The sequence below is a fragment of the Corylus avellana genome, chromosome ca11 (genome assembly GCF_901000735.1).
Source record: "Corylus avellana chromosome ca11, CavTom2PMs-1.0".
Lineage (NCBI taxonomy): Eukaryota > Viridiplantae > Streptophyta > Magnoliopsida > Fagales > Betulaceae > Corylus > Corylus avellana.
The window spans coordinates 15,279,570-15,288,818 of NC_081551.1; the positions used below are offsets into that span (position 1 = coordinate 15,279,570).

Sequence of the window (9,249 nt, forward strand, 5' to 3'; positions counted from 1 at the left end):
TAACTCTATTTTTCTCTTTGGTAACAAAGAAAAATACTGAAGCATGAAAATGAAATCTTACTAAAAAAAGTAATATTTTTTGATGATTTTTTGTCAAAGTTAAACACATGCTTATATAGACATGGGGAATCTTTTTTCTTTTAAAACTCATTATCATGAAATTTGTGTATTAAAACCAACGGTCAAAAAACAACAGCCATATAGTCCATGTATTTAAGACAAACGGTCAACAAAAAATCAAACGGTCAACAAACAAAATCAAACGGTCAACAAAGCTTCTACATTGAAGACAAATGGTTTTTAATGTAAAAACCTGTAACGACCTAGATTTTAAAACTCTTATTTAAATAATATTAAATAGATTAAAAATATAATCGATAAATTAGAACAATGATATGTGGATTAATGATATTAAATAACTATTTAGTGTTAAAGGTATATTACATTGATTTTTGACCTCTTATGTATATTTCTTCAATTCTAAAAATTTAGCTTCACTAATATGTTTATGGGCATAATCAAACCCAATCTAGTGAATAAATTATTTATATTGGTGTTTAGCGAAGTCATAAATTAATTTGAAGCTTTTCAGTTTTTTAGCCTAAAAAGCAGTGTCTTAATTTTCATACTGTCTAAATGAGATTAAAACTGTTAAAGAAAGATACCAAGGCTAGCCACCTTTGTTGAAAGCTTAAAGTCTTCTAGTAATGATGATTATAGTAAATATCATGATTATAATGATTTAATAAGGAAAGTGGCCAAGTGGGAATGCAAATAGTTAAAGCCTAAGTTGAATTAGAAACTTTGTGTAGGCCAAAAATAGACTTAAACGAACTCGGATGAAGTCGAACCAAAAATATAAAATGTTTGTATTGGAGCCCTCTATCTACTCTCAAAATTTCATGTCAATCGGAGTACGTTTGGACATTGAAAAATGGATCGGAATACACTGCCCTCATTTTGGATGAAAATTCTAATTAGTATAGAGCATGAAATATGGACTAGGTTCATTCTTTTGGTTAAATCCATCTCAACCCTTAGATCAAATGTGTAAAAATAAATCCTAACCATTCATTCTCTTATAAATAGAGCCTTAGCTAAATTCACTTTCACTTAAGTTTTTACAATCTTAGAACAAGTAAAATTGTTTGCTTCTCCTTTCATTTTATTTCTTAGTTCTAGTCAAAAACCATATAGCCTAAAATCTTTCTTGTAGTATTCAAATGTTTTTCTAAACTAGCTACCTAGAGAAGATTTGGTGGAGTTTTACTTCTAAGGATTTTTGGGTAAGTGTTTCTTGTATAAATATCATGATTTATTACTTTTATCACTTGTTCTCATTTAATTGTTTAAAGACCCAAAAAGCGTATAATGTAAAATAAAGTAATGGATACAAGTGAATTAATAATAAAGAGTTAGTGGACAAAATCATTTAAGGACTTATAATATTATCTATATATTATTTACTTTACAGTATTTACATTCAGTCATTTCTTTTATGTCATTTAAATTTCTGTTCATATTTCTGGCGGTAAGGACAATTTGATCTCATCCCCGAAATATGCATTATTTACATTCAGTTATTTCTTTTATGTCATTTAAATTTATGTTCATATTTCTGGCGGTAAGGACCATTTGATATCATCCCCGAAATATACATTATTTACATTCAGTTATTTCTTTTATGTCATTTAAATTTTAATTCATATTTTTGGCGGTCATCCCCAGAATATGAATTCAGTATTTACATTCAGTCATTTCTTTTATTGTTATTTAAATTTTGATTCATACTTTGGTAGGTACGGACCATTGGTCTCATCTCCAAAATATGAGTCATGTTTTATATATATTATTTATAATACTTGTTTGTATTTAGTGATACTGGCCATTAGCCTCGTCACCAAAAATGAATTTAGGCATAAAGCTAGTTATAAGTAACTATCTTAGATTAATATAATAAAATGAGTAAGTAAAGATGAAGTGACGGATAATAAATAAATATAAAAAGATGAGTGTCTTTAAAACAATGATATTATTGGAGAATGAACTAAGTATTGTTTGTATGTATGTATTATATGCAGAAGTGGAGCAGAATACTACACTAAGGAGTGTAAGTATGGATATACTTACTGAGTACTAGCTTTGTTTTATTGTTATAGGAATTCTTATTTTGTCTTATTGATATAATTTTGCAATACAACTGCTGCATAATGTGTCTAATAAAATGGGCTGATAAGATAGCCACCTTAAGAACAAGCTGGGTGGATTGCCACGAGGAACTGTCGGTATCTCAGTGGATGGGGGTATATAACCGTCCAACATGCCTAATATATAACTAAGCTGGGGCGGTGTAGTTGCCAGCACCAAACAGGTAAACCTCTAAAGTGTGAGGGACATAACGGACGTAAGCGGGCTGAGAGCTCATGAGAAGAGGTCTGAAGAAAGATTATCATAAAACACAAACTAATCTGTCATTATGCTGCATTCACAACTCATTCATTATTATATATTTTAGTCTTTAATCTTATTTGTTCAAACTAGTCTTTTTAGTCTTTATATCTAGGAAAATAGATTACTCACTTGTTTGCCTATGTAAATATGATAACGTCATCTTTACATAGATCTTGATGCAGGGATAGAAAGTGAGGACGATGGTCCTTTTACTGGTTTTGATGGTTGATAGACCATCTGCTGCAGGATTTATGCTTACTCTATGGAGCAAGTCTCATTTATGTTAATCGCTTTTATTATGTATGGTGATGTGTGTAAACTTAATAGATATTACTATGTTAATTTAGGTGCCGTCTGTGGCATATATTTGGTACACCTAGTGTGTACATATGTTGTAATGAAAACCATGTTTCTATTTTATTTAATAATATATCACCTCGAGGTATTTCAGTCAGCTCAACTGTGTTGTGTAAGTTATTCCTAGGTCATAGAAAAAGAAAAAAATATACATACTCCGCTGTAAGATTGTATTTTCTAAAGTTGCAGCGTCACGACTTCGATATTTGCTAGTTCAAATATCGGGGCGTTACAAAACCAAAGGTAAAAAAAAACATTAAAACCAGCAATTAAAAAATAGGTTGTAAAAGTTTTTTATTCCCCAACAACCATATATCTGATTTTTCCATAATAAAAACTCATGAATGGATTTTATTGTCAAATGGTCAAAAAAATTAATAGGTAAATAAAAACCAATATTTGTAACATCACAACAATCTCCCACATGTTCAAATATTAGAATAGAAGGAGATTGAAAGCATGCATTGATGTGGTACCCGAAAGTTTTAACCACAACTAGGATAAATAAGTAGGAACTTAATGAATTGTGGTAGAGTTAGACTCTTTTAACCAAATTCATAAAGTAAGCAAACTTATCACCCACATAACTTTCTCCAAAAGAAAATTAATAAATAAATAAGAATTAAAATAAAATAAAAAATTGGGTTGTTCTGCGGGTTGGCTCCTTATACAGGCCATGCGCCCCTGGGTTTCATGAGTGCTCTAGAGACCTACCCAAGTCTCATAGGAAGCGGCACCACCTCCACACTCATATAGGTGGTATCCATCAAGGGTGTGTGCATGTAACACCCCATCCCAACATGTATGGACTATGCTTAAGAGTTTTAAACTCATCCTTAATCACCCTGCATCTTTGTACTGTCTTACACTATAGGGATGGACTCATCAATAATCTTTTCAACAAGATAGTAAAATAACATAGAATGACAATACCATACAATGATCACTTGTGACTTCGTTTCCCATTAAACCTCATTCATGGGATCTCCAATCATAGATGTTGGGTATCCATCACAGTGTCATCATTTGAGTATCAGTCCTATCCCCCTCGATGTTTCACTCACCAGCCTTCTTGCTAGTGGCTTGGTCAAAGGATCTGCCAAATTCCTTTCTGACCTCACAAAATCCATGGATATTACACCGGTCTCAATAAGCTGCCTCACAATATTGTGCCTTAATCGGATATGTTGACTTTTGCCATTATAGATCTTGCTCTTGGCTCGAGCTATAGCAGCCTGACAATCACAATGAATACAAACAGGTGGAACTAGGTTAGCATATAAAGGTAAATCAATCAAAAGGCTCCTTAGCCATTCAGCTTCAGTTCCAGCCTTCTCCAAGGCAACTAACTCTGCCTCCATTGTGGATCTTGCTATGCAAGTTTGTTTAGAGGACTTTCAAGATATAGCTCCTCCTGCTAATGTGAACACATAGCCACTGGTAGGCTTTAGTTCATCTGAATCAGAAATCCAGTTAGCATCACAATACCCTTCTAATATAGCAGGAAAACCATAATATGACAAACCATAATTAATTGTGCATTTTAAATATCTCAACAATCTAGAGATTGCATCCCAATGCTCAACACTAGGATTATGAGTATATCTACTCAATCTACCGACAGCATATGCAATATCAGGGCATGTACAGTTTGTTAAGAACATTAAACTACCAATGATTTGTGCATATTTCTCTTGTGAAACATTATCACCGTGATTCTTAACCAAATGTATTTTAGAATCATATGGTGTAGACATAGGTGAATAATCAAAGTGCTCAAATCTTTTTAGCATCTTTTCAAAATAATGTGACTGAGATAAAGTAAAACAATTATTATCTCTAAGAACTTTAATGCCCAATATAACATTAGCTTCACCCAAGTCTTTCATATCAAAATTAGATGAAAGAAATCTTTTAGCTTCATGCACAACATTAATGTTGGTTCCAAAAATAAGCAAATCATCAACATATAAACAAATAATGACACCTTTACTATTACTAAACTTGCTATAAATGCATTTATCTCCACCGTTAATAGAATAAGCATTAGACAACATCACTTTGTCAAATTTTTCATGCCATTGTTTAGGAGCTTGTTTTAATTCGTACAAAGATTTCACTAATTTACAAACTTTGTGTTTTTGACCGGAGATTACCAGTCCCTCAGGTTGCTCCATATAAATTTCTTCTTCTAAATCACCATTTAAAAGGGCGGTCTTAACATCAATTTGATGTACCACAAGTTTATAAATAGAAGCAATAGCAAACAATATTCTAATAGATGCAATTCTAGTAACCGGAGAATAAGTGTCAAAATAATCAACATTTTGCTTTTGCTTGTAGCCTTTAGCCACCAAGCGTGCCTGTTTTTATCTATTGTACCATCCGGTTTGAGTTTCTTCTTGAACACCCACTTACAACCAATTAGTTTGGTCTTAGGAGGTAACTCAACAAGTTCTCATGTATGATTAGACATAATTGAATATAATTCATTATTAATAGCTTCTAACCAAAAAAGTGCATCAATAGATTTGATTGCTTCATTATAACATATCAGATCATCATCAACAATATAAGTAATAAAATCATTACCGAAATTCCTTTCCGTTCTAGCTCGCTTGCTCTTCCTCAATTCTTGCACATCATCAACAATTTTATTAGAAGTAAAAGAAGGTTCATGCAATAATTTTTCCTTATTTTTCAAATGAAACACATTCTCAAAGAAAATAGCATTTTCAGATTCAATAATGGTATTGTGATCTAAAACATCACTCTTAATAACAAGAAATCTAACATGAACTATTGCAAGCATAACCAATAAAAACACAATCACAAGTTCTAGAGCCACGTTTCCTCTTTTTAGGCTCGGGTAGCATAACTTTTGCCAAACACCCCCACACTTTGAGGTATTTCAAACTAGGCTTACGACCTGCCCAAAGTTCGTAAGGAGTTTTACCGGTTTTCTTATGAGGCACTTTATTTTGAATGTGACAAGCCGAAAGAATGGCTTCCCTCCACATGTTAGTGGGTAGCCCGGAACTAACAAGCATAGCATTCATCATTTCTTTCAAAGTTCTATTCTTTCTTTCGGCTACTCCATTAGATTCCGGTGAATAAGGAGGTGTAACTTCATGTATTATGCCATTTTGTTCACAAAATTCCTTAAATGGATTAGACTCATATTCACCACCCCTATCAGTCCTTAGTCTTTTAATCCTTTTATTCTTTTGATTTTCAATTTCAATTTTGTATTTTATGAACATTTCTAAGGCTTCATCTTTGGATCTTTATAAATAAAGTTTAGTAAATCTAGAGTAATCATCAACAAATATCACATAATATTTTTTACCACCTCTAGTTATTGTGTGCTTTAAATCACCCAAATCACTATGTATTAACCCAAGAAGTTCAGTTTCTCTTGTAATAGATTTACAAGATTTTTTAGTGATTTTAGTCTCAGCACATACTTCACATTTATCCATATTGGTTTCACTTAGTGAATTAATAATTCCGGTTTCTTTCATTTTCTTGATGTACCCAAGATTTACATGTCCAAGTCTACCATGCCAAATATTAATAGAATCAACCAAGTAAGCACAAGAAGATGAATTTTCATTAATAATATTAGTAACATTTAATACAAAAAGACCTTGATCTTCATAGCCTTTACCAACAAATGCATCATGCTTAGTTAAGGTAACAATACCTCCATCAAATAAAACCTTAAGTCTTGCCTTACCAAGCAAGTGTACTGAAACAAGATTGTGTCGGAAATAAGGAACATGTAGAACATGGAGAGTGAAAGAGTTTTACCCGAAGTTAGCTTTAAGAGAGCTTTCCCTTTGCCTACCACAGGCACAAATCTATTGTCTCAAACAATTACTCGCTCAGTATTTTCCTTTATTGGTGTGTAGGAGGATAAGTCTTCTTTATTTCCACAAATGTGCCTAGTAGATGCAGAATCAATTACCCATCCTTTTACTTCCGTGGTCATGTTAGCTTCGGATATGACAGCTGCAATGATCTCTTCCACTTCCGTCACATTTGCCTTGTTTTTTGATATTGATCCTTTGTAGTTGTTGGTGGTCCTCTGCTTACATACCGCTACATAATGACCTGCTTTGCCACTAACAAAACAATTGACCTTTTTCTTTTGTATTAGAGAATGAGATGTGTTGAATCTTTTCTTATTATTCCAAGGTTTTCTTTTGGGCTTATGGTCAAATTTCTTGTAGTGTTGTGGAGGCCTACTAGATCTCTCTTCTACTAAATTAGCTTTGGAAATAAATTCCTTAGCTTTGTTAACCTTTTCCCCTCATTCTTTTCTTCTATTTTAATATGCACTATGGTTTGTTGAAGACTCATGAAAGTCTTTTTTTTGTTTGAAATGGAGTTTATACTCCTTCCAAGAGTCGGGTAATTTTTCAACAAGACACTATGTCATAAAACTTTCGGGTAGACCATCACCCTCTTTGGCTAATTCAGCAACTATGTTATGAAACTCATGAATTTGAGAAGTAATACTCTTTTCATCGGTTATTTGAAAAATGTAAGAAATTGCTTGCAGCAAATTTCTTAGTACCATCATCCTCAATCACATATCTACCAACTAATTCATCCCATAAATCTCTAGCAATAGTAAAATGACAATAAACATCAAACAATTCATTAGATAAAGAATTCAATATAGTATTCACACATAATGTATTAGCCATTTCCCAATCTCTTAATTCTTTGGATTGTTCTTCAGATTCCTCATCCGGTCTAGGCTCAATTAGAGCACTAGAGATTTTTGTAAAATCTAAAACTGCAAGAACCTTTTGTTGCCAACGTTTAAAATTATTTCTATCAAAAGATTCAATTTTTGTAGCATCTGGAAGAACTTTAGCAGCAGTAAGAATTTGTGCATCCATATTCAACCTTTAAGATTGTTGTAAAATTAAATGGATGGTGCAAAAATTCTTATTGATGCTAAATAATATTAATCCAAACAATTAACAATAAGATAAATATAATACAGTAAATAAAAAATAGAGCAACGAAAAATCTCACAAAACTATAGAATCACGCAAGAGCGTTGTCCTTAAAGGTTGATTTCGTGCCTCCCGGAGTGTATAACTCGGTGCGATCAGATCTCTTGACACGCAACTTCCCAGGATTAGACTATAGCATCTATCTTCGTTAAGAACGCACTTTCAAGTAACGAAGATCAAATGAACAACAATTTCTCAAATTGAAGAGGATGAAAAATTGAGTAGCAAATAACTCTATTTTTCTCTTTGGTAACAAAGAAAAATACTGGAGCATGGAAATGAAATCTTACTAAAAAAGTAATATTTTTTGATGATTTTTTGTCAAAGTTAAACACATGCTTATATAGACATGGGGAATCTTTTTTTTCTTTTAAAACTCATTATCATGAAATTTGTGTATTAAAACCAACGGTCAAAAAACAACAGCCATATAATCCATGTATTTAAGACAAACGGTCAACAAAGCTTCTACATTGAAGACAAATGGTTTTTAATGTAAAAACCAACGGTAAAAAAAACATTAAAACCAGCAATTAAAAAATAGGTTGTAAAAGTTTTTTATTCCCCAACAACCATATATCTGATTTTTCCATAATAAAAACTCATGAATGGATTTTATTGTCAAATGGTCAAAAAAATTAATAGGTAAATAAAAACCAATATTTGTAACATCACAACAGAACATTGGTGGCACTTTAGAATTCATTTTCATAGAACAAACTCATTTTCATCTATGAATACTATCAAAATTAGGCTTCTCATCAAAATTAAAGATGTGTTTTTGATTGATTATTTCATATTGTAGATCGAAAGAGAAACTGCTGCGAAATTGAATACAAATTCAATCATCAATGATTTTTGGGATATAAAAGAATTTTACTTTCAAATTGAAAATTGAAATATATTAAGGATGCGTTTGGCATTAAGATTTTATAGATAAAAATGCGATTTCAAAACGCAAAAAATTTGTGTTTTCAAATTGCAGCAAATGAGGTTTTTTTTTCTTTTTTTTTTTTTTTTTTTTTCTAAAAAAAAAAAAAAAATTTAAAAAAGGCACAATTTTAAAGACTAAACTGCAATTTTAAAGGCCAAACTGTGATTTTGCCAAACGCTTAACTGTGTTTTTAAAACTCACGTTTTTAGATCGAACATTTTAAACCGCTATTTTTAAATCTTACTTTTTGAAATCGCAAACCCAAACAAATCATTTTGTCTTTTTATTTTGCTTATATTTTCATAAAATTGAATGGATACTAATTTTATTTTTTACATGGAGAAAATACACTTTACCCCTCTAATGTTTCATCCCATTTGCAATTCGAATTTCAATGTTTAAAAATTGACAATGTAACCCAAAAAACTATCAAAAATTTGCAATGTGACCCATTCGTCAATAATTTCTATTTTC

The 9,249-nt window shown here is 31.7% G+C and overlaps 1 long non-coding RNA gene across 2 annotated transcripts; it reads left to right on the top strand.

Moving 5' to 3' along the window:
• Window positions 1-1,231: 1,231 nt before the first annotated feature.
• On the top strand, window positions 1,232-2,911 carry LOC132166793 (uncharacterized). Of its 2 annotated transcripts, none has more exons than XR_009438607.1 (2): window positions 1,232-1,286; window positions 2,622-2,911. It is a non-coding gene; the product is annotated as an uncharacterized LOC132166793 (long non-coding RNA). The 2 variants fall into 2 exon arrangements; XR_009438606.1 differs by lacking the exon at window positions 1,232-1,286 and adding an exon at window positions 1,991-2,110.
• Window positions 2,912-9,249: the final 6,338 nt, after the last annotated feature.